This window comes from Barbus barbus, assembly GCF_936440315.1.
Source record: "Barbus barbus genome assembly, chromosome: 37".
NCBI classification, from domain to species: Eukaryota; Metazoa; Chordata; class Actinopteri; order Cypriniformes; family Cyprinidae; genus Barbus; species Barbus barbus.
In genome coordinates this window covers 13,770,598-13,796,588 of record NC_136715.1, presented here as the reverse complement: position 1 = coordinate 13,796,588, position 25,991 = coordinate 13,770,598, and the positions used below count along the sequence as shown (strand labels likewise).

Sequence of the window (25,991 nt, the reverse complement as noted above, 5' to 3'; positions counted from 1 at the left end):
ACTCTGGGACCCCTGATATAAATGGTTTTCCAAATTTATCTACCCAACATAAGTGATATAGCAAAATAAGTTATTCATTATAAAAAGCAAACACAAATCACTACCATTTAGCACTGAAGACAAACAGTTGAGTATACAAAAATCAGACAGGAATTACAGACATTTTCTGCTAATTGCACTTCAGTGTAACATGCTGATTATCACTGAAACACTGCTGAACAAATCCCAGAGTCATTATGATCACTTAATGTAGTCCAATAACGTTTTTTAATGAAGGCACTGATGCAACGTTCATAAACGAGTCCCACTAATGGGCAAAACTGCTTCATAAGGGAGTGGGTGCTATCAGTGGTTCTCTACAAGTACAGTGGTATTTTAGCAGTTGATGGCTCATACTGAATGACCAAAGCTGTCCTAAGGCAACAATGAAGATACTGCAGAAAACATTCATAATCATGAGAAAAAATGCTATGAATCATGGAAAAAAGATTGTGCATGATGCTCCGTTGGATTTTTCAAGAACTAAAATATTCCATTTGTGACATCTCAGCAGTTTCATCTCTCTTTACTGGCGATGAACAAACATCGCTTGCTTTGCTCTAAAATGTGACATGCAAGCCCGAAAGCTATGTTTTTCATTCTCCTACTCCATCTATGTGCCTTTCCCTTACTCTTCCGCTAGCTTAACATGCCCTCTCTCAACGCAGAGCAAGTTCGAGACCACTGCAGCTTGTGAAAATTATACCACCAGCAAAAACATGTCTAAACACATTGCAACACTGCTTAGGATTTGTCTGTGCAATCAATGTGTCTCAGTTCACGTCAACAGTTCTGCCAATAACTGGAATGTCATGTGTTCTTGTCTAAAACTATCTCCCCACCCCCATCTCTGCTCTCGTTCAACCCTCCCTGCCTTCCAGTTTTTCTCTGCTGAGCTTCTCTGAATTCAGCGTGTCTGTTTGGGCCCGAGATGGATGGATGGAGTCTTGACAATGTCTACAGATGTCATATCCTATGCTTGTAAGGCTGATTTTGCTCTGGAGGGAAAAGCCATCCGAACGCACAGCAATCTTTGTAGGATTATCTTCACTGACTAGGCAGCTCCTGCTGAGGCTCCCTTTTATGCTACAAATTATTACACAGAGACAGAGGCTTTTTAAACCAAATATCAGCGGATGAGAGACTCACAGACAGACACACACCCTTGTGACTTCTGTCTTTTGTTCCATTCAGCAGGCCTATCTACAAAGATATGCTTGAATTATGCTCTCAATGGACAACACCCAAAATGCAAACCCAACACCACACACTCAACACTAAAGCAGCAACATATATGGCTACAGTAACTTATTAGATTCTTAAATTTTCTGAACAAAAAAGTGAGTGGTAATTGATCCGTTTCATCCAATCACTTAGAAAAGTAGCACATATCACTAAGCACACATCTCCTCAACAAACCAGAAGCAGGTCTCTGTAAATCCACTCTCTGACAGCAGGTGGTGCTTTTGGAACAGCAGAATTACAGCCATTTCCCTCCATGAACAAAGCAGCACTGCGATTAAAACACTACTTTCATTAGGCAGGGCTTGACATTAAGCATTCTAATGTGGTTAAATTTGTCATTTACTTGTCCGAGTATAAATGTTACTTGCCCAGAGAGAGAGAAAAAAAGAAATTTTAATTGAGTTATAAATATAATTATTTATTGTTGCTATACAAAACACATTTAGTTTATTTAGTTAGATTTTTCTTTTTAAATAAAATAATAAAAAAAATAATAAAGTGTGATAATACTGTTATATTTTAAAAAGGGGGTATTAATTACAAATACAATTATTTTATATTAAACTTAAAAATAAAATGCTTATATATATATATATATATATATATATTAATTTTCAAACTTTATTTATTTTTATTTTTTTTAAATTAGAGTTCAATTTAATCAGACGATTAGTATAAGACATTTGGGCTGTTACCAAACAAATGAAATCAGTATCAACAAAATGCATCTTTACAATGTAGAGGAAACACAGAAACGGCATCTGAAGTGGAATAGATATTTACACCCACTGTTAATGCAGCTCTGAAGGACATGGAATGCTTTAATCTGCAGTTACAAATGAATAAATAATGTTTTGATTCATAAAACGATGAAAACTGATATTTGAAATTATTTTAAAAATGTAAAAATACTGTAAATGTGAAATTAAAACCACCAGTAGGTGGCATCAAGTCACTGTTAAGAAGTGAATCATTGCGATTGAACCGAATCATTTAAATGATTGATTGATTCATTCAGGAACGAAACACAGTCAAGTTGCTCAGAGATCCAGTGTTTGGAATTATTTTTTGTTGTTGAAATAACGTAAAAACACTAAATATGGAGTCTAAAACATAAGTCTCTTAATGTTAACTTCTTGTTTATTGAACTGTTCACTGTTCATTTGTAATCATGATGGTTTTTAGAAAAAAAAAAAAAAAAAAGGCACTCGATCTTCGTGTGAAACTATATGAAATTATATAAATATATACATTTTCTTCTCCCATATCTTGAATTTTCTGATCATTCTTCATGCATGGTAATACTGAATCATGAAAGAACGCACTCGCACGTGAGCTAGTCTAACCTAGACGACTTTACATAATGTATGCGGGCACTGTGTGTTTTGATTCTTGCAGTACACTCGATAAAACAACAATTACGTAATTATCTCAAACGATATATATCGCACACCCCTATAACAAAGGCTATATCATAAATAAAGGCAGTTATTATTGTTTTTGGTATTGACTTTTTCAAGTTACTTGTCCGATTGTGCAAGTACATTTCTCTTTCACTTGCCCGACCAAAACATTCACTTGTCCCGGACAAGCGGACAAGCGCTAAGCCCTGTGAGGTATTACATGAAACGAAGATAAAAACAAAATGCAATCGAATCTTTACTGAAGACAGTCAGAACCTTCAGATTTACAATCAAATAATTCATTCATTCATATATTCATTTTTATAATTCCCTTATAACTTTAAAACCTCCCAGCTTTCTGCCATGTTTTCACACAAAACAAAACTACTGTGATGTGCAAATGTGAGACTGTTACTTAAAACTGTACTTTATGCTGGATAGCATTTATTTATCCTGACTGAGTTGTTAAAATCACGGTAATCGAATATGGTGTAACAGTGGGGAATTTTATCATGATTTGTCGTCAAACCGGTAATCGTTGCATCCGTATATTATGAATTTCTTTTCAGGTTTATAATAGCATACGCATTTTAAATAGCACTGCCTGACTTTATTTGAAAGGCTGGCTTGATGTGATGGCTTAGCAATTGAAAAGTTTCACAATAGCTGTCAAAGAAAGTCTGGTCTGTTTTGACATAGTAAAGGCACTCCACTTTGTCATGAGGAGATGCACTCTAGTGGCGCCTGAGAGGGAGGAGGTCAACAGTTGACACATCTGATGTCGGTCATGACTTGGGATTGAGCCGCAGGGAGCTTCCAAAAGACCTTAAGCTTGTTCAGTTGAAGGCCAGCTGCAGCCCGTGAGCTCCCATCCATTTCAGGGTTTGTCTTTGACATCTGCAGGGAAATTGGCTGATAGGAAGCTTGACCACAGAGACGCACCCAATGTCAGCCAATGACCCTGTAGGAAATTCAGTTCAAAGCAGTCCACATTCTGGCAGACATTTTGCTCCACTGCATAAGATTAAACACAAAACTACATGAAACATGTATCATTTGCACTACAATGAATTGGAAAGGGTTTCACAAATTTGGTGGAGAGGTTATAAATGCTCAGATTTCTGAAATAAACCATCTGGTTGAGAACAGGGTGCCTTTTTCCCTCAGAGATGCTCCCCTTGCACAAATGCACGTCACAAGATGCTAGCATATGCACGTCTGACCACTTCTGCGCAAACACTGAACATTTGGGAACCATAAAGAGGCTTTTTTTTAATGGGGTAATGGAATTTGTTGTAAAGCCCCTTTTTTTCAGTGGTGATGAGGAATGAAAAAACACAGAAATTCTTGTCCAACGCTAGGCGTATCTTACCACATTCTCCTATGCTGCTGGTCACACACAAAACCACTTTAACAGTAGGCCTTACGCAGCAGTGGAAAAAGTTGGGAAGGAGCACGCATTCTACAGAATCTTGAGACTCACATGGTCCTTACTACAGCCTGTCTTGAATACTCAGGGTTCTTGTGTGTAGAACCAGTGTGTGGGTTTCGGAAAATTGTGCATATTTGACCCATTTTACCCTCCCTGTGCTGTCCACAACCTCTACATTCACTACCAAACCATGAATATATTGGGTGTGTCACACTGAATGGAACAACATCACAACAGTTTCCACCCATGACAGAGCTAAGATAGACGCGAAACTTCCCGAATACCACAAGAGGAAAGTGGCTAATCATATGATGAAAGAAAAAAATTTGGAAAATAAAAAAACATTCCATTCATCACTCCGCTGAATTTTGGAAAGAAAAAAAACTGTTACTGTGGAGATTACCTGTCATCAATTTGTCAAACAATGAGGTTTCAAAGGAAAATGTCCTCTGTAAACACTGAAAAGAACAATGTGTATGTGCCACACCCTCATCCACTAACCAAACAAGCTATTCCATCTCTGTGAGAAACATGATGTGGCAATGTACGTCATGGCCAGGCTGTGAGAAGGCATGACACAGTATTTTGCATCCATCATAAGGAACAGCATGAGATCAACAAAACAAAACAGTCTCACACAATTCTGGTTTTGATGACAGAGACAGATAAAGTTTCACACACCTGAGGATAGTCAAACTTTATAGCCATATTTGGTATTTTCAAAGCCCTTTAAAAAACAAAAAAAAAAAAAAACAAAAAAGAATTTCCATAATTATGAAAACGCTGACTGAAGAATGCAAAAACTTACTTACTAATAAATAAATAAATACCAAACTTGACCAGCAAAAACAGCTCACTTTTAAATTATATACTGATATACTGCACCTCTACATATCCTTCAGAATATTTTTTTTTAAACAGTTTTAAGTCCCTGATCATTTTTGTTCATATTTCAGCTCAGATTGTTTTATAATTCTGTCACGATGTATTGCAGGGATTGCAAAGGCACTGTTACATTAGTCTTAAAGGCACAGCAAAAAAAAAAAGAAAAAATGGTCCATGCTATTTTGTAGTGTAAAGTGTAAAAAGGTTATGAAAAAAATAAAATGAGACTATTTTGGCACAAAAAAAAAAGTTATACTAACTCTGTGGACCCCAGGGAAAACAATTGATAAAAAAAATTAATGATATGACATCTTTGCCATGTTTTGCAGCATAACTGCTTTGTTAACGAGAGGCTAGGCGAGGACAGGCTTCTACTGCCATCAACAAGCTGCACTGGTCAGAAGGCGGACTTTAGTTCACACAGATCCCAACACTGTAACCCCGCAAAAGAGATCAGGGAGGGCCTCCATAGGAGGTATCATGCTCAAGAGTTTCCCACTTGGCACAACGCCCAGCAACTAAATTAGAACTGTGCCTCTGCCAGGCATCTCTAAAGCACAAACAACTAAAGCATGGCAAAGAACACCACCACCACCAACAACAAAAATAATAAGAGTAAAAGTCTGTAAATAACATGTTGCCTTGTCATAGACAAAAAACAGAACAGCAAAGATTTATAAAAATCATATATGAAGCAAGGATAAGCAAGTTTTTCTTCAATCCAGGACCACCCTCCACATCTTTAACCTGAATTCTGTTAGGTTACAATTAGGGCTGTGCAAATAATCAAATGCGATGATCATGCACATCTCATCAGTAAAGCTGGCTCTGTGATTAGTAGTAAATCTCCATCACCTGCTTTCAGATGGAGCGGCATTTAATACACAGAGCTGTATTTCACTGACATGCTACGCAATATCGCGTTCATAATCGCATGCGATACATTGCCGATAATTAACGCGATATTGCGTAGCTTGTCAGTGAACTACGGCTCTGTGTATTAAATGCTGCTCCATCTGAAAGCATGGCTCGTTTCCACCAAGCGGTACGGAGCATTTCCACTGCCAACAGTACCCTTACTTGATAGGCATGGTGGTATGCCGGAAAGTAGCGATCGACGATAAAGCGTGACAATAAGCACAACTCTGCCTTTTTTTGTTAAATGTCACTTTAAATTAGACATGCAACGATACCATTTTTTCAAAACCGATCCGATCCTGAAAATTCGGAGTATCTGCCGATACCAGGGCAGTTTTTTTTTTTTAATCAATGTAGAATTTCTATACTTCTGTGTTTACCTGATCGTCACTCTTTTGTGTGTTAATCACAATCTACTACATATAAACAACTTAATTATTTTAAATGTTACACATTGTTCTTTGTATTGCTGTAAAATACATCCATGAAAAAACAAGTAAATGCATTTAAATATAAATAAATATATACTATAAAATTAAAAGACATTTCTTTTAAATGTATAGTACAGTAATGAAGGCAGCAACATATGATAGATAGGACAGAAAGAAGCCGCAGCAGAGAGAAGAGTTTAAGTAAACTTGAATTTAACGACTTAAACATTCATCTGTTCCTCACATTGAACTATGGAACAGCTTCAGAACACTTGAAATAGTGTGCACAAAAACGTTGTGCTTTATGTTTTTGTGCCTTTCGTGGGGCTCAACAATAACACACAATAGTATACGAACAATATCAGATTTGGATCGGTCTTGTCTGACCGATACCCAATCCGACAGAAAAGGCCAGTATTGGAGCCGATCCGATACATCCCTACATTTAATGAACAACAATAGCCAGTGTTGGGTTAGTAACTCAAAGAATGTAATATATTACTCATTGCTAGTTACTCCTTTCAAAAGTAATATTGTTACTTTACTTATTACTTTCCAGCAACAGTAATTAGTTACACTACTCGGTCCCTCCAGGATTTTGCGATTGCTGAATTTATTACAAGATCAAGCAAACTCCGCAATTTTCGCAAGAGCTTGCAAATTTTCATAATTTCTGCAGATTTTCCCGCAAATTTTGGGCTTAGACGCATCCCGTGACGTCATCGCAACGTGCATTCAGTGAGAGAAAGTTTCATCATGACCGATTTACAAGACATACATCAGACAAACGAACGCGGAACAAATCTGCGCTACTTGTTTGGGCTACTCTGCGCAGACCGTTTGTCTGCTCGGGCCGGGCTGCTCTCAATCACGCGACACAGCACTGGGAGATACAGTGAAGAAAGTAGTCGAATTCGCCGCAGAATCAAATCTTATGAGAAGCATTCAAGTTCGGCGCAGAATTCTGTTAAAGCTAAGCATATCAGAACAAATGCCACTGATGTGGAAACCAGGAAAAACATCGTTCAATAAACACAAATCTCCACCATTCACCGTTGATTTAACATAACTACAGGAACAACTTGTGGCAGAAATGGTCTAATGTCTTCAGGTGTTTTTAAATGCTTCATACAACCTTTCCCAGCACTTCAAAGTAGAGGGCTGAATTGGGATTGGGACCCGCCGGGTCCCGCGGGACCCAACCCAAATCTCGCGGGAGCGGGCGGTTTGAACTTTGCTGCGGGCGGGAATGGGCGGCTAAAAAAAAACACTGCGGGATCGGGAGGTAGCCTAGCGACATGATGTCATTGTCAACAAAATCAAAGTACTTGAAGTCTAAAGAAACGCGCGGTAGCCTAAGCATTTTAGATGTCCCCGATAGCCCAGGCTATATTCATCTTCCCTACCAGTGCGTCAGAATACATGCAGGTCAGGGAAAGAAACAAACATGAATCTCTTTAATAATAGCAATACAATACGTTTTTTTTTTTCCTGCGGGACGGGAGAAGACACAAAATCAATGCATCTCTATTATCGTGCGGGAATAAATTCTCAGAGTTTTGCGGATGTGGGCGGGAGTGGACATACATATTGCGGGAGCGGGTGGGAGTGTAACACACGTTGCGGGAGCGGGCGGTAATGGTCAGAAATTCGGCGGGCGGGAGCGGGATGAAGAAAACAGTCTTCAGGGCTCTACTTCAAAGCTTTAAGTATTACAGAATTTGAAAGTTATTCATAAAAGCTTCATAATGGAGGAAAGCAAACACTGATTTAAAAATAAAAAAGACACTAAATTACCACTAGTGCAGACAAGTACTTATAGGCTTAATAGCCATTTCCACGGCCTAATAATATATATATATATATATATATAAAAAAATATATATATATGCATGCATTCTAATAAATGTCGACTAGTTGCTGATGACGTCATTAATGAATGAATAAGTCTGGAGCTGTGACAAACACCTTGTGCACAGCTTTGGCATATGACACAGCACTGCCCACATGGCTATTACTCCTATAATACCTTATTTTTATCAGTTCTTTTGTCTTTCGGTCATTATATTTATATTCAATTATATTTATTCTAAATCAGACACAGATAAGTAGCATAGTAAAGATTGCATTCATATGAATGAATGCATTAGTGAGAGCGACTGTGTGTGTGAATTAATTCTATCTGGCAGTGTCGCTCTACTATTAGTGAAGCTGTGGGATTTAGTTATTAAACATATGCTTGAACCTTTCAGTTTCGAAGCCATTTTATTGAGAAATCACAGAAGTGTCGTCAATACATTTCCGTGTGTGCACGTTACAGTGCAGCAGCGCATTTAACGGCAGCGTGTAGCGTGAGTGAGTGATCATCCCTTCCTCTTTATTACTAGTTTTAATGTGAAATAAACATGAATGAACATCTCATGTAATCACTCAATCAGTGTTTCAATTGCAGAAAGACTTATTGAAATTGTCTATAAGACAATTATTCAATTATTATTATTATTATTACGATTATTAAGGTAAGAGCACATCCACAAGTGGAGTTACATATACTGGTTAGCATGTAACTTGGTTTGATTTCCCCTGTAAATTTGCATCATTTTGTACATAGTGCCGTGAAAAGGTTTTTGCCCCCTTCCTGTTTTATTTATTTTTTGGCATATTTGTCACACTTCAAAGATTCAGATCATCAAACAAATTATAATATTACACAAAGATAATGCACGTAAATACAAAATGCAATTTTTAAATGATGATTTCATTTATTAAGGGAAAAAACCTGTCCAAAACTACCTGGCATACGTGAAAAATGAATTGCCCACTCCTGTTAAATCATGAAAGAACTATGATTAACCACATTATTTTAGAAAGCAGAGTTAAATTTCACTAGCCACACCCAGGCCTGATTACTGCCAGACCTGTTGAATCAAGAAATCACTTGAATGGAACCTGTCTGACAAAGTGAAGCATGCTTAAAGAGCAACACAGCATGCCACGATCTAAAGAAATTCAAGAGCAGATGAAAAACAAAATAGTTGACATGTATCAGTCTGGAAAGGGTTATAAAGCCATTTCTAAGCCTTTGGGAGTCCAGCGAACCACGGTCAGAGCCATTATCCACAAATGGAGAAAACTTGGAACAGTGGTGAACCTTCCCAGGAGTGGCCAGCCAACCAAAATTACTCCAAGAGCGCAATGATGACTCATCTAGAAGGTCATAAAAGAACTAGGGCTGCATCGATCCGATACTCAGGATTATGAGATTATATTTATGCGATTATAATATAAAATATGATTCGATTTTTTTTTCCATTAAAATGTATTTGTCTTATTTAGTAGATTGTGATTAGGTCAACATACAGAAGTATAGAAATTCAACATTGATTAAAAAAAAAAAAAAAAAAAACTGCGCTGGTATAGGATCGGAATCAGTGATACTCAGAATTTTCTGGATGGGATCGAATCTGAAAAAATGGTATTGTTACATAACTAAAAAGAACCTTGAACAACATCTAAAAGAACTGCAGGCCGCACTAACCTCAATTAAGATCAGTGTTCATGATTCAACAATTAGAAAGAGACTGCGAAAAATGCCATCCATGGGAGAGTTCCAATTGATGGAACCATGAATTCTGCACTCTATCAGAAAATCCTGAAGGAGAATGTGCGGCCATCACTTTGTGACCTCAAGCTCAAGGGCACTTGGGTTATGCAGCAGGACAATGATCCCAAACACACCAGCAGGTCCACTTCTGAATGACTCAAGAAAAACAAAATTAAAGTTTTGGAGAGGCCAAATCAAAGTCCGGACTTAAATCCGACACATCAGTTTGGGCCTGCAATTACAGACAGTATAAATACACAGAGTGCCTTTGGCTGTTTCAGTTGCCCTTGAAGAGTGTTACTTCTGAGGCTCTTGCACATCTGTGGCTGTTAGTACAGATGGCCATATCACTATCTAGCCTACCCCAGACTAATACACCATTCAATTAGGACATTCACTTTCTTAAACATACCACAAGTGGGAACATGCATTTCAAATACATTTCCAAACATTTTTTCAGATGCATTTCAAAGCAACACACTGAATGGAATCTCTGTAAGCTGCCTGGTTGTGAATTGTCTCTACAAGCCTTTGTCGCTGTTGTCAATTTTTTTCCCCATTCGATCTTCCACCCAGTCTCAAATTATTGACTATGCCACCCACCATGGCCCACGGTACAAGGCCAGCAGTGGAGGTTGAACATGGGACCTGTCGATTGACTCTAACAGTTGCGCAGGGAGACATCAGTGATCGTTATGTAACTGCCATTGCTGCGTGGGCAGCAGGAGCAGCACTATCATTCTGATAAAGCCAGGAAGGCTGCTGTTTAATTGAGCTAAGGCCAGTTCCTCTCAGTGAATTATAAGATACAGCACCAATATAACAGCAATTTTTTTCATATCAGTCGATATCGATAATCATCATGATAAATGTCTTTATTTCTTTCAAGTTTAAAGCCAGATTTTTGCTCCAAAGTGAAAGTTGTAGAAATCAGACCATTAATTTTCCTTAAAGTAAATATCTAAATAGAAAAATGTATTTCTTAGTTTCTGCATGTTCTAATGGGTGATATCGTTTCAAATCAAGAAACAGGTTTGGGTTGTCTGATATTATTAATAATAATAATCACTTTTTTGTCTCTTAGAAATGCACATTTGATAGTAGCTTGAATTAGGATGCAGAGTAAGGTTGGGCCGATAGACGATGTTATCCTCCATCGCCAATGGCTGATAGACATTGCGATGTTGAGCTGGCATCAAGTATTAAGCTGAGCTGACATCAAAAGTATTAATAATATTGATAAATATTGAACCGAATCATTTAAACGTTTGAATGTTTGATTCATTCAGGAACGAATCCCCATCATGCTGCTCAGAGAGGCAAATAGCGCTGTGGTTGTGTTTGGAATTATTTTTGTTGTAGAAATAGAGCAAAAGCAGGAAATATGGTGTCTAAAACGTAAGTGTCTTAATATTAACTTGTTTACTGTTGCATAAAATCAATATCACATTTGTAATCATGCGGATTTTTGGAGGAAAAAAATGGCACTCTTCGTGTGATATTAACTGTATGAAATTATATAAATATAGGCTATACATTTTCTGCCCCCATATCTTAAATTATGTGATGATTCTAAATGTATTTAAATAGACTGAATCGTGCAGTGAAACTCGTACGCGCACTAGTTTAACCTATGTTAGATTCACTCTCTGCCAGCAGGTGTCGTGTTTGGCTGAAATATAACGGTTTTCCCGGTAAAGGCAGTACACAAAGCAGCACAGCACCGGACTTTGAACTTGCAGCGCTCATGTTTATTTAATGAAATCATAGCCTTTTGAAGTTTAATCGTCACATTCAACCATATCGCAATTCTTGTCTTTCCGTCTCCAAATTTAAGACCTCTTGAAATCATAATTAAGACTTTCTTGTACAATTTAAGATTTTTTAAGGCCTTAAATTTGATACAACTAAATTTAAGACATTTTAAGTCTTCTTAAGACCCAGAGGAAACCCTGGGATTCACGCTTCGGGCACACCCCCTAACTCCACCCTACATTTAAATCATGATAAGCACAGTTAAAACCACACATATAGCACCTCAATACCATGGTAAAAATATAACTATATTGTTTTTAGGTAGCCTATTTGTATGAAAAACAGTAGTCTAAAAACATTCAGTATAAATGCACACATACTATATCTTAAAGGGATAATTCACCCAAAAATTAAAATTCTGTCATCATTTACTCACCCTCAAGTAGTTCCAAACCTGTATGAATTTCTTTATTCTGCCGAACACAAAGGAAGATATTTTGAAGAGAGTTTCTAACCAGGCTGTTTTGGGGCACCATTGACTTCCATAGTAGGAAAAAAAAATACTATGGAAGTCAATGTTGCCCCAGCACTGCTCTGTTTCCCACATTCTTCAGAATATCTTCCTTTGTGTTCAGCAGAACAAAGACATTCATACAGGTTTGGAACTACTTGAGGGTGAGTAAATGATGACAGAATTTTCATTTTTGGGTGAACTATCCCTTTAACCACACATATATACTATAATTATATATCAATACTCCTGTAATAAAATTCAATGTGAATGTCCCACATTTCTGCCACCATGGTGCAGTGAGTGTTACTACAGTAAATCCATGGTAAATAATGGCGATGTGTGACTGTCTCGTTGCACACAGTGTTTCTCCTGTTTGACTTTAAACTTTCACAGAATAATTTTTTCACTTTTCACAGAACAATCACAAAGTCATTTGTGTTCTTCGCTGAATTCAAGCGTTTCACATTGGATCTCACAGCGCTGTTAGGTGCTCATGTGACCGAGTAACCGCATCTACTCAAGTGAGCTTGCGCCATGCAGCAGTTTGAATTGCGATCAGAGCAGATAAAGGGTCCATGTGGCACGATTCAAATGAGTCACGCAGTTTCGTTCTGCTTTTGGCGCATAAACATTATATTAAACATTCATCGAACTCTTCATATCGTTTTATCGAGGAAAATTATATCGCAATAATTATCGTTATCGAATTATCGCCCAGCCCTACATACTACTGTTCAAATATTTTTGGGTCAGTAAAATTTCACTTATGCTCACCAAGGCTGCATTTGTTTGATCAAAATGCAGTAAAAATAGTACCCCAGTATATAACATTTTAAAATGTAATTTTAATGAGGACAAACTGTGAATTTTCTGATATGTTGATTTGGTGCTCAAGAATCATATCTTATCAATAGGGCTGGGCGATAAAATTATAATTATCACAATAATATTATATAAATAATATTTTTCCCTCAATAGAACAATAACAAATGTTCTATAAATCTTCGATATACTGTTAATGCGCCAAAAACAGAACGAAAAGTGACACCACAGGGACCAATTATCAGCTCGGCTCAAATGGCAGCACAGTACGTCCAGATGCATTTACTCGCTGATCGGTCTCTCACTGTGCCATGAACAATCAAGTTTACTCAAGCATATTTTGATGTAGAAAAAATCTTCAACTTTCACTCAGGAGAAGATCTGCCTTTAAACTTGAAAGAAACAAAAATGTGACATTTATTGTGATAATGAAATATGAACTGATATGAAAAATTGTATTGTGATAATTTGGGGGGCAATATCGCCCAGCCCTAATTATCAATGATGAAAACAGTTGTGCTGCTTATGGTGGAAACAGTGATACATTTTCTTTCGGGATTGTCTGATGTATAGAAAATTCAAAAGAACAGCATTTATTTTAAACAGAATTTTTTGTAAAAATACATTCAATTGATCAAAGTGACAGTAAAGACATTTTCGTTACAGTCATGTCTGATAAATGAAATATATCCTTCCTTGCTGGATAAAAATATTAATTTGATAAAAAAAAATTAAAAAAAGACCAACCCCAAACATGTGTCTGTCTTCACTTTCTTTTTGGGGAGATTCAAAAGATTTTGCACAGCTTTTAAGGTGAGGCTGCATGGTCTGATTTGATCAGGCATACTACATCGGATAAGAACGACAACCACTTTGCTATGTAATGCAGTACCTACCCAAGCAGCCAATATGTTGCACTGTGATTACATGCAGAGCAGAAGCGGAGCCTGGAAACACATCCTCTATGGAAACCCACACAGGTACCCGGTAATGGTATCTGTCATGTACACAAACACCCACTTAAGGACACACACTCTCTTCGCTTACTAGCTAATGTTGATGCAACTGCAAACACAGTTAAAGACTGTTGAATCACCAGCAATCACGCACACTCAAACATCATTGTACACACAAACACACCCCTAGTATTGCTTTAAAAATCACACAGAAGTGGGAGGGTGAAAGATAAATAGAAACAGAAAAGACAGGCAGACAGACAGAAAGTAATGCAGTGAGTGAATGCAGGCAAGAGAAAAAAACGAGATGAAAAAGCAAGAGAGCTCTTTAGACTACAAGTTTGAGAATGGGTGATTTGGGAGGGGGGCTGAAACCATCCTTCACTAGCTCCCAGTGATATCAACACAAATGTTGAAGCTCGCTGTGACTGGAACGTACAAATAAAAAAGCATGTTTGTTTTTCCAGACAAACGAGCATGAGCATCTGTTACAGGGAGGCCCCTCTCTTTATCTCAGTCAGCAGAGATCTTTCTCCTGCCACCGCATGTAGGGCAACCTCACATCCACACTCCACTAAACCCCACCGCTAATGCAAAATTACTTATTTATGCATTTATTTGCGCATTCACCATTTCACCCAAGCTAAGCCAATGTGAATCACGGCATCCCTGAAAGGCTCGTTGGTCGTGCTGCCATCAAACCTGAGCATGCACGCCATGCTGTCTGACAGGGGAGAAGAAAACAACACGCAGATGCTAAGAATCACCTGACCTCTGTAATCATTACACTGCCACACTTAACCCTGGTACAAATGTTCTCCAATTTAGCAGTGCTAATGTCCTAAATACAAACAAACTACAGGGAAAACGATGCAAAAGAAATCTTTGTAACATACTGCTGGCAGGGAATGAAAAGCAGCATGCATGAAACCACTTTTTTTTACCCAAAATGATGTTAATGTTAAATAGAAGGGCAACAGAGTGTCTGCTCTAATTGTACAGAAATGCTAAGGAAAAAAACTGTTTTTTTATTCCGCTGCCAAAGATATATTACTGCATATATTTTCATTTAAAGTCTCAATGGCGGCCTGTTTTACATAAAAGTTAGTGCGTCAATCTCACAAAATCATTTAAGAAAATGTCTGGATCAATTTTTAACCAATAATCAAAAGGAAATAAAATGTCTGGTCAAAACTTCCATCAGAATTTTCTTTAGAATTGAATCATTCATCAAATATCACAAGCAAATCACCAAGAGAAGTGCACTGTTGCATAATTCATGCTAGAAGTGTCATTGCATTTTGCTAATTACACAAGATTTATTATTTATTAAATATTTTGATCAAAAGCCCTATAAATTATATTGTCTATGGCATTGTGATATTAAATTTGCCATAAAATCAAAGCGAATTAACAATTCTTATTTTTATATTGAATATTATTGCACTGTTTATTATTAATTATTTATCCATGCACTTCATTATTTATTCATATGACCTCACAAACTTTAACAAAGATAATTAAGGGGCTATTTACACCTGGTCACATCATGCGTTTTCTCTGATCTGATAGCTATCCCATCGTAAAAAGACCAGATGTAATTGCCCTCCGCAAACGCATTCGAGACGGATATAAATCCGATCGCTCAAACCACTTCAGGAGGTGGTCTGGGCCGCATTCCAGACGAAACTGGACAAGTGTAAATGCATCTGGTTGCTGAAACCACATATGCTAATTTTACTCCACCCAAAATATTAAAATAATAAACCTGTGAGAGTGTTTTATAGGCTATATGGCATATTATAGTCACATATGAAATCGCTAATGCAACAAGCATCACCGCGGATGAGTAGCTGAGTATCTCCTCAGAAATCCGTCATGCAAACTGCTGCGAATGAAACTGAAAGTAAGTCGCAGAGGCGCAACACACAATCATCTTAATTAAAAGTAGTAAGAATAACCTATCTTTCCAGTGCTGGTGCCGCACTCTCTCCTGTTGCGGTCTCTGATATTGAAATTAGCTGATAATGAATTAAATGCAGTGCATAGCTATTGCTTCCATTGACGTCAAATTTGCATATAGCACGGGAACTGAAAAACGGATTTATATCCGTTTTGCGAAGACACATTGATGTGTCCCTAAAAACAGGCCCTAAGTGTCCTCTTCTCACAACCAATTCTTGTCCACTTTGATGTTGTGTGCACTAGCGCAAAGGTGGGACAATCATTTCTCCCCTCCAGCAATCTACAGCTCACATGAGATCATAGCAATTAGCAAACAACGATCCAACAATCCAATCAACTCCCAATGGACTAAACCAGGTCCTGCCACTAGAGCCCTGCGCGGGACTGTTTTCTTCATCCCGCTCCCGCCCGCGCCCGCCGAATTTCTGACCATTACCGCCCGCTCCCGCAACGTGTGTGTTACACTCCCACCCGCTCCCGCAATATGCATGTCCACTCCCGCCCGCACCCGCAAAACTCTGAGAATTTATTCCCGCACGATAATAGAGATGCATTGATTTTGTGTCTTCTCCCGTCCCGTGGGGACAAAAAAAACGTATTGTATTGCTATTATTAAAGAGATTCATGTTTGTTTCTTTCCCTGACCTGCATGTATTCTGACGCACTGGTAGGGAAGATGAATATAGCCTGGGCTATCGGGGACATCTAAAACGCTTAGGCTACCGCGCGTTTCTTTAGACTTCAAGTACTTTGATTTTGTTGACAATGACATCATGTCGCTAGGCTACCTCCCGATCCCGCAGTGTTTTTTTTTAGCCGCCCATTCCCGCCCGCAGCAAAGTTCAAACCCGCCCGCTCCCGCGAGATTTGAGTTGGCGGGTCCCAATCCCAATGCAGCCCTCTACCTGCCACACATTTTTTAGCATTTAAAAACAGTGCCAGCTGGTGGAAAATTTTCTAGGTGGGGTGCCACATCCAAAAATTTTAGCATGCATTTCGATATGATTTATCCCAGTATAACAAAAGGAAAAATATTAAGACATGAAACATTTTAAATAAAGAAAATTGTTTTACCAAATTCAAGATTGAGGATGATTCTCACAAAACTATATCTTCTGCAAGCTTTTTTCAAAAAGTGAATTTTTTTTTTTTAATTTTAATAATTAAAAATTGATGTATACAGTGCAACAGCAAAATCTGTGAAAAGATAAATGTTACATTTGTTTAGACCATTTTCTATACATATATAAATAACTACAAGTCAAGCTGCAGTACCAAGTAGGACCACACAGAGACGCCAACAGACCACTATCCCAGACGCCTTAAAGTTATATAAATATACCCGGATCTGTATTCAGAATTATTAAACTGAGCAAAACACAAATTAAAATATATACATATATATATAAAACATTATGAATTTGTTGAGCTGCTTTCAGATCACCACACCCAACATGACTGACCAGTGTACAGTTCCTCTGTCAGAGTGAATATTGATGCCTATACACCACTGTACATAGCAAACTTATATAAAAACACGCTTCTTCAGCGAGGGTCTTTTATAAAATGCTTGCCAGACATGCGATCATACTGAAATGTGCTCATAAAGCTATCAGAGAGCACACATACACGGTTTGTTTATTTGCACACTAATAATAACGGACTTGCACGCTTCTAATAATATAAGTTACGATTCATGTAGGCTATGTCACTGACTATAATAGTCTTTACCTCCATTACAATCGTCATCCATCAAACCTTCACTGGTAAGATACTGGTTTGCTTTATTTAGGCCATATACACTAGTCCTGACTTAATTTTTCTTCTTACTAGCGGTATGTTTGTTCCGACCAATCGCTGCACAAGCTAAGGTTATGCATGATGATGAAAGCACACTAGTGCTAGCCCTCTCGGAACCCATAGAGATTGCATTGCGGTGCCTGCAGTTTGAAAGAAAAAAAAAAATCTTTCTATGGAAGTCTATGGGAACACTCGGGGCGATTCTCAGTCTGACAGAAATCGCCCAAAAAGGGGCGGTACTACACAGAACGTGACTCGACCCTGATTGGACTATATTTCAAGAATAGAGGAGTGAAAGCTAAGGTATGTGAAAGAAAAAAAAAATCCTCCCTTTCCCGCTTTGGTGGTGCGTCGCCCGATCGCCCTAATGGAGAAACCGCCGGTTTAAAAAGCCATTTTATTTAGATATACATCACAATATGGAAGACGATTACAACATCCAACTTTAAAGCACCCCCTACTATTCTCAATGCAGAAATTTATGCTGGTTTACAAAAATAAATTGTAATGAGAATTCAATTAAAAATTTGGGTTCCAATGGGTTTGGAAATTATAAAACCTTTAAACATGCAATGCTAATTAGAATTTGAGGGGCAGCAGTAATCACTTGTAATTAAACAAGGGTGCCTAAAAATAGGCTTGATTTCCTTTTAGACAAATTGCAAAATACAACGCATTAGGGCTGTGCGATTAATCGAAATCGCGATTTGAGACGTTGCGATTTGCTAATCGCAAAGCCTGCTATGTGGACGCGAAATTACTCTGTTCCAGATCATATGCACGACTGCCAGCCTTGAGTGGCAGTCTTATTAACCAACAGAGTGAGCGCACCTCCGTTCTCCCCAATCAGCACTGCTCTAGCCAACTGTGTAAACGCCTACCTTTTAAAAGGGGTCAGATTAAAAATTAGGCAAATTAAAACTAAAGAAAAACGTATGTAACTTCAGCTTCGAAATGACAGACAACGAACAAAAAGGTAATTTGCAAATGCATATCAAGAGCTCCCTTATCGGTTCTGCTTTCAGTACTGGAGAATAAAAGATACATTTTTAGATGTTATTATTAGTAGGCAGGGGCACGGGAAGGTGTTTTATGAATTCATAACAATGTTTTACATTCAAACTACATTCAAGCTTAAAAGCCCTTAAAATGTATAGTGAAAAGTTATTTAAAAGCATCTGGAATGCAATAGTCATTTTAAAGCTGTTTTTAAAGCATTTGCTGCATGGATTAAAAAGATAGGCAAATAAATAATTCTCACAGGCCTATCAGTCAGACAAAAGCAAATCCTTTAAATTTCAAGGACAAATATCACATACTTTTTTATTATTATTATTGAATACAATTATAAAATAAAATGCAAATTATAATCGGGCCTGTTTTAGGCTTTCCCTTATTTTTATATTTTAGACGGTGATGGGGAAATAATGACTCGTAATCTCCTCATTGGACGCGCAGAGAGAAACATATGCATCTTAACGGATTACATAGGCTAATGAAGAGTTTCTGCTTTGCTTTGAATTATTTCGTTTTAAAGTAGTAATTTAAAGCTTTCTATAGATATGTTTATCATATCTGTGAGCCAGTTTCGAGTTGCCGAGTTTCGGTTCATCATTGAATAGTGATAGTGACGTGACATACGGCCAAGTATGGTGACCCATACTCGGAATTCGTGCTCTGCATTTATCCCATCCAAAGTGCACACACACAGCAGTGAACACACACACACCGTGAACACACACCCGGAGCAGTGGGCAGCCATTTACGCTGCGGCGCCCGGGGAGCAGTTGGGGGTTCGGTGCCTTGCTCAAGGGCACCTCAATCGTGGTATCGAGGGTGGAGAGAGCGCTGGACATTTACTTCCCCCACCTACAATCCCTGCCGGCCGGGGACTCGAACCCGCAACCTTTGGATTACGAGTCCAAATCTCTAACCATTAGGCCACGACTTCCCCTTGAAGCGCTCTTGTTCAAGACCGGCAGAAAGCGCATTCTCTGTTTTCCTATTTTATAAAAGCACAATGTTGATATTGTGAATGCACACAAATAAAAGTACACCCTTTACAGTTCCAAATTATATATTACTCTTAACTTTATGAGCAAAAATTACACAGCGTATTTTAAGTTGTTTTTGTAAGAAAAAAAATCCAAGTGACCAGCTCCGTGTCCTAAAACTCGCTTCAGCTTCCACTCTCCACACAAACTGTTGGATACGCGTCTAACAGCGCACGTTTATATAGGTTAAACATTTAAACTAACACTGCGTGATATGCTTGAACTGTTTTATAGGCCTGTCTATCGATTTCATTTTAGTCAAGTCGTGATGATTTGATAAGGCTAAATTAATCAAACATAGGCGATCAACTCACTGCTGAAGCTGGTCGCTTGGTCTTTGCTTAAAAGAAAGAAAAAAAAACATTTAACTAACAAAAAATGCTCCCAAGGTTTTTCTAAATTAACTTTATGAAGAAAAAAAACGAAACATAGCCTAATCACTTTTCCATTACATACAAAACTGAACTATTTTAACAAGTAGCTATAAGCTGTTTGGGGAGAAGGTGAAGACTCGTATCGCTGAGAACAACAAAAAAAATGTTTCCATTTTCCGCTTGTAAGCCACAACCTACAGATCCCACAGCACAAACATAACATTCACAAACATAAGGGTCGCCGGTGGTGGAGCTGGACACGGAGTTGGTGGTCGAATCATTCACTCTAGTCCTTGAAACTTTAATACTTTTAGGGTTTTTGAAAAACTCAAATTCTCTTTTGCTACATGCTCATGCACTTCGTGCGCTTACACATTTTATCTCCCCAACAGATTAATTTGAAATAAGTTTATGATGCATGTTCGCCAATTCAGAAGACCGCACACAGCCTGTGTCTCTGAATGCTTCTCATACTCGCTGCACGTCTCCTGCGTCTCACGGACGAGCCGTTTACACGCAGCCTGTCTCGTAATGCTCTTTTATACTCACGGTCTCGCGCCCGGTTCTGCTCCGCAAGTCTCTCACGAGTGCATCTGGCAATATGTACGAGGCCTTACGCACGCACGCAATCTGCATCAACTCACGCCTGGCTCTGCGTTTAAAACCAATGTAAATAACTTGCCAATTTCACTTGGATGAAATGAAACATTCAGCACATTTCCCACTTGTTCTTAAAATCCCAAATACTTAAAAATGAATGAATCAGCCCGTGTAACATGTAATAGGCTACTTTAATAATTGACTAAAGAAATACAGTTCTTTATTTATAAAAAAAAAATAAACAAATCTTTCCTGTGAAATTCAGTAATTCTGTAAAAGTAGTAATACCATTATAATCTTCCCTGCAGAAAAAAAAAAAAAACAGTACACCCCTCCCAAACACAACAGAAACTGTAATTGATTTAAGGGTTATGATGGGAATTGCATTGGTTTAATAGTATTTGATGCATTCTATTGGTGGGATGTAATCTAGCAGATGGCAACCAATAGAACAACAGTAAATCCTATTGGAATAATGCCCAAAACAAAACATTTTGTAATGGTTTTTATGGAAACTGTAAGAATTTCTGTGATGGTTTCCATTGTTTTTGTTTAGATTTTTTAGCAGGGTAACGATACGCATACTGTGCTGCACATTGACGATATTAAGCTGAAGCTTGACTTTGCAAATTTAAAATCGCAAATCAAATCGCAATATGTCAAAAATATCGCAATTAGATATTTTCCCCAAATCGCACAGCCTACAACGCATTCTTTCAGCTTCTTCCATGAAATCTTACCAGTGGATATTTAGAAATTTCACCATTATGCAAAAGCATGCATGAAGCTGCTACTCCTACTAGCAAAGGCCTTATTTTCCATTTTAGCCCAATTCAACAGGTACATCCCCCTTACTGTTTCACACTAAACAATCCCCCACAGCTCATTAAGTGCCTCTAGGCGTGTTTTCGGCACAACAGTCTGAGCTAGTAGATATAGCTTTCCCATTTATAGCCAGTAGTCACACCAGGGAGACCAGTCACTGTATAGGCTGATGTTACCACCAGCGCCCAAGATCATGTCTGAGGAGGCAGGCTGAACAGTACAATTCTCCCCTAATTAGAGGGAACAGATGCTCTGCAGGGTAAACAGCTTGATATGCACAACAATAAATTGCATCAGTTGGCTGGAGTAATCACTAGAGAAGAAAACTTCTCGATAGCTCCAAACACCCCCACCCTACAGGTTATGTAAAGTTTAAAGCATGTACAAGCACACCCACACACATGAACACGTACACAAGTGGTATTGTTCAGAAGTTATATCTGCTTACTCATGTCCTCAAGAAGGTTCTTCGCAATTACTAAAACTCCCCTGAAACATGAGCAGTATTTGCACAAACACACACAACGCTCCACATTTAAACACGCAAAGAGTGTAGGCTACTGTTTGCAAATCTATCGCATGACACCGTGCTCTCTGAGAGTTTCAATCACTCTCATTTGGTTAACAACAGTCCTTCAGCCTTGGGATGGATTCTCCTGGATTACAGTGGATCTGCAGGGATAAGATTAAATGTGATCACAGCATATTTGATAATGACTGACCTTTCTTTTCTGATTATTCTATGGGCATACTAAACATCTCTCATAAATTTCCACAAAATAAATAATGCTCACAACTAACAGAAGATTAGCTTGTGAACTATGGAATTATTTTTGTGTCTTTATTATTCAAACAAAAATTCTGTATTTGAGAGCAAAACTAATTATTTTGCAATTAAAAAATAAAAGTTTGCAAAAAAAGTCTTCTTAAGGTTCAAAATTAAAGTAATTGAAAACAAAATAATTTGCAGTGCATGTAAATCTTTGAAAAATATATATTTTTCTTTGTGCACTTCAAAAACTTTCCATCACTAATCCACAAATGGTGCTCTCTTTCCTGCCTTCTTTTTTTGCGGGTCTAAAACTTTTGTTTGCGAGTTGAAAAGTTTTGCTTGCGAGTGAAGCTGTGTGTCAGTGGGCGGTCTCTACGCACCAGGATGAAAGGCCCTTTTCTATTGGCCATCACCAACTACAGACAGGCTTAGCTAACGTTATGTATTTAGGTGGGGGAGCATGAGAAGAGAGAATAATTCAGTTCACTAGTCACTGAATATAAGATGTTAAATTAGTTAACTTACCCAGTAAAGGAGCGGTTGCTGGCCATTGCTCCTCTTCTGTCAGACTGGCGTCAGTGGCGTGAAAGCGCAGTGGGCGTGGTCAACCTGTCACTTCAATCGAGAGTGGCCAATAGAAAAGGGCCTTTTCCTGGTGCGTATGAGACCGCCCACTGACACACAGCTTCACTCGCAAGCAAAACTTTTCAACTCGCAAACAAAAGTTTTAGACCCGCAAAAAAAGAAGTCAGGAAAGAGAGCAACATTTGTGGATTAGTGATGAAAAGTTTTTGAAGTGCACGAAAAAAAAAAATTTTTTTTAAAGATTTACACGCACTGCAAATTATTTTTCCTTCAATTACTTTAATTTTGAACATTAAGAATACTTTTTTTTTGCAAACTTTTAATTTTTAATTACAAAATAATTAGTTTTGCTCTCAAATACAGAATTTTTGTTTGAATAATAAAGACACAAAAATAATTCCATAGTGAACATCCCCTGTGGGCCATAAAACTAAAAGGTGGCTTTCCAGTTTCCACACAAGGAGACTTTGTGAATGTGACATTGTAAACTAACTGCTATGATTTGTCACAGGACTATCAGTCATCCAAAAAATCTAGATAACATTTTTGCCAGGGGGAAAACATGTTGAAACCTAAAAAATAAACAACCTGACCTTTGGTCAAAAGTCCTAAGAAAAGGCCCTCGAGATTACCATTTACACAAAATATACAACACCAACTTCAACGTCGAATAGTTCATCCAAAAATGAAATAATTTCTCACTGATGCTGTGTAAAACCTTTTTGACCAATTTTCTTATGCGAAACACAAAGGATGTTTGTCAGAATGGCATCCAATGGAGGTCAATACTGAGGCGTCCCTAACGTTCTGCTAAACCTTCATTTATAGGTGAATTACTTGTTTAATACTAAAACTTGATGGTATAAGGAGGCTTAATACATTTTAAAGCTTATTTCTTCACGTTTCGAGACGTTGTCACGACTACAGTCGCCGCTTTATCATCTCCTCATCCTGCGGAGGCTAACCTGAAGGTGACGGAGAACTTCAAACCGTTGATATCGCACATGAATCTTGATTTAATATTCATAGACAAACCAGAAAGCTTGTGTGCCTCGTGTTCCTCTCTTTCTGACACAACTGGGCAGGTTTTGCTCTCCTCACAGGTCAGAGAATCGAAGCTCCTCACTGAGTAGAAATTGCAGGGTTTCCCCTTCGACGCAATAGCGCGAGGACACACCCAGAGAGGCGCGAGAGAGGCGCGGTGGACGTTACCCGAGGGGGTGACGTCAGAGGGATCGACTGATTACCTCTTTATCAATCAGCAAGAGAGCCTCTTTACTCTTCACATCAAATGTACCCGTTTATTTCTGCCCATTAAAAGCCCCTATTTAGCAGTAGTTTGCACACCTCAACGTTATGTGACTGCGCTGACAGCAATGATGAAATGGCACTAAAATACGCCAATACATGCATAAATAACGATAAGTGTAGCGTTTACGTGAAATAGGCAGTTATAACACGGTACTGGGATACCAAAAAAAGCGATGTGAACTAGTGTAATACCTGTAAACGATTAAATCGTTCACTGAAAAGCTGTGCAGAAAAGATTACTTGCAACAGGCAAAAACCGGTCTCCTGAGCAAATACGGCGTGGCTCTGATGAACATTTACAAGATGCAACATGCACACGCACACCTGTGGATAGGGAAATCAAAGAGAAGGAAATGAATAGAATAAAACAGGAAAAATAAACCTACCTTGAGGCTGAAGGTTTGTCAGAAAGAGTGCAAGCCGCACATGGGACGTTCCTCCTCATTCAGTGGATCGAGAAACAACCCCTGCTCCTCAAAACTCCCAATGAAGAAAGACGCAAAGGGTCTCTAAATAAACGCTTGCACGGATAGGCAATGTCTTTCTTCGCTTGAAAACCGTGTTTGTTTACTCTGCATCTGGAAACTAACTTTAGAATTGGTGCCAGGCAACCAGCAGGATGGGATTAAGTTATTCACTTTTCCGACATGTAAAATGTGACCTCCGCGTTTAGGCTAAAAACACGTATACACTTCTTATATCACGCCGCTCAGAAGTAAGAAGTCTGCTCGAAGCCAATCCAACAGCCTTTTCTCGTCCAGAGAAAAGAGGAAATAATCACAAGAGGGATTGAGGTATGTTCCGCTATGGTTACGGAACGCAAACGCAACAGATCCAAGTTTTGTTTGGTTTTAAATCTTGTTTTCTACGTGTTAACTGCTCTATTTCTTTAATCCCCGTTTAACCGCTGGGAAAAGTGCGGATAAACGCAACCTTTCACCGCGCAACGAAAGAGACAGTTTAAATCACTGGTTGCCGAGGCTGGAAATCGAAAGAGGGAAGATAGAGATTCAGGCTGAAAGGGTTGGGAGAGCTGCGGCGGAGAGGGAGGGACTTGTGTGGGATCAGTCATTTAAGGTGGATCATAAGGAAAACTGAAGCAAATGAATGGTCAGATTCTGGAATTCCCAACACCTCTTGTTGCTAGACAGGGTCAATTGTAAAGCCAGATATGTAGCTATACGACACTGGAGCTGCGCAGGGATATTTTTACACGATTTAAATATTTACAGAAGGATTGGAAAAGACTCTGGGTCATAGACTTTAGTCATAAAGCCAGCGGTGCTGGCTAGAAAATAGAGCCGTTTAACTTGTAGTGCTTAAAATCAAAAGAGATTTAGCATTTCCAGGCAGGACTTTTTTTAGCCTATTTATTTTTATACTATTTAGATTTTTACAGCAGTTTTGAGTTTATTGAATAAAATAATAATAAGAAAGTTTTGTGCTTGACCCTACTTAATAACACTTTCTTTGTTCTAGAACATAAATTAGCAACATACTTCAGATGTGAATTTTAAATCTGTAATTATTGAAAAAAAGTTTCTTACAAGTTTCTACAGAAGGACTACAACTACCACAAGTATGTGTGTTTACCAGTTTGAGAAGTCAGAGGGCAGTTGTAGTCCTTATATAGCAACTTGCATTGCGGCTTCAAAATTCACATCACTCCAGTCCAGTAGATGACGGAAATGTATCTTAAGT

At 38.3% G+C, this 25,991-nt stretch overlaps 1 protein-coding gene across 4 annotated transcripts in view; it reads right to left on the bottom strand.

Annotated features, from left to right (window-relative positions):
• Nucleotides 1-25,307, bottom strand: part of LOC306857180 (plasma membrane calcium-transporting ATPase 2-like) — a 101,230-nt gene extending 75,923 nt beyond the window's left edge. For 2 of the 4 annotated variants that reach the window (XR_013783075.1, XM_079396956.1), the window contains exon 1: nt 24,677-25,307. The gene's annotated coding sequence lies outside the window, so the exon portion shown is untranslated. Of the gene's footprint in view, nt 1-24,014; nt 24,147-24,676 lie in introns of those variants that run through there. The other 2 variants (XM_079396958.1, XM_079396957.1) reach the window with 2 other exon arrangements.
• Between the last annotated feature and the right edge of the window lie 684 nt (nt 25,308-25,991).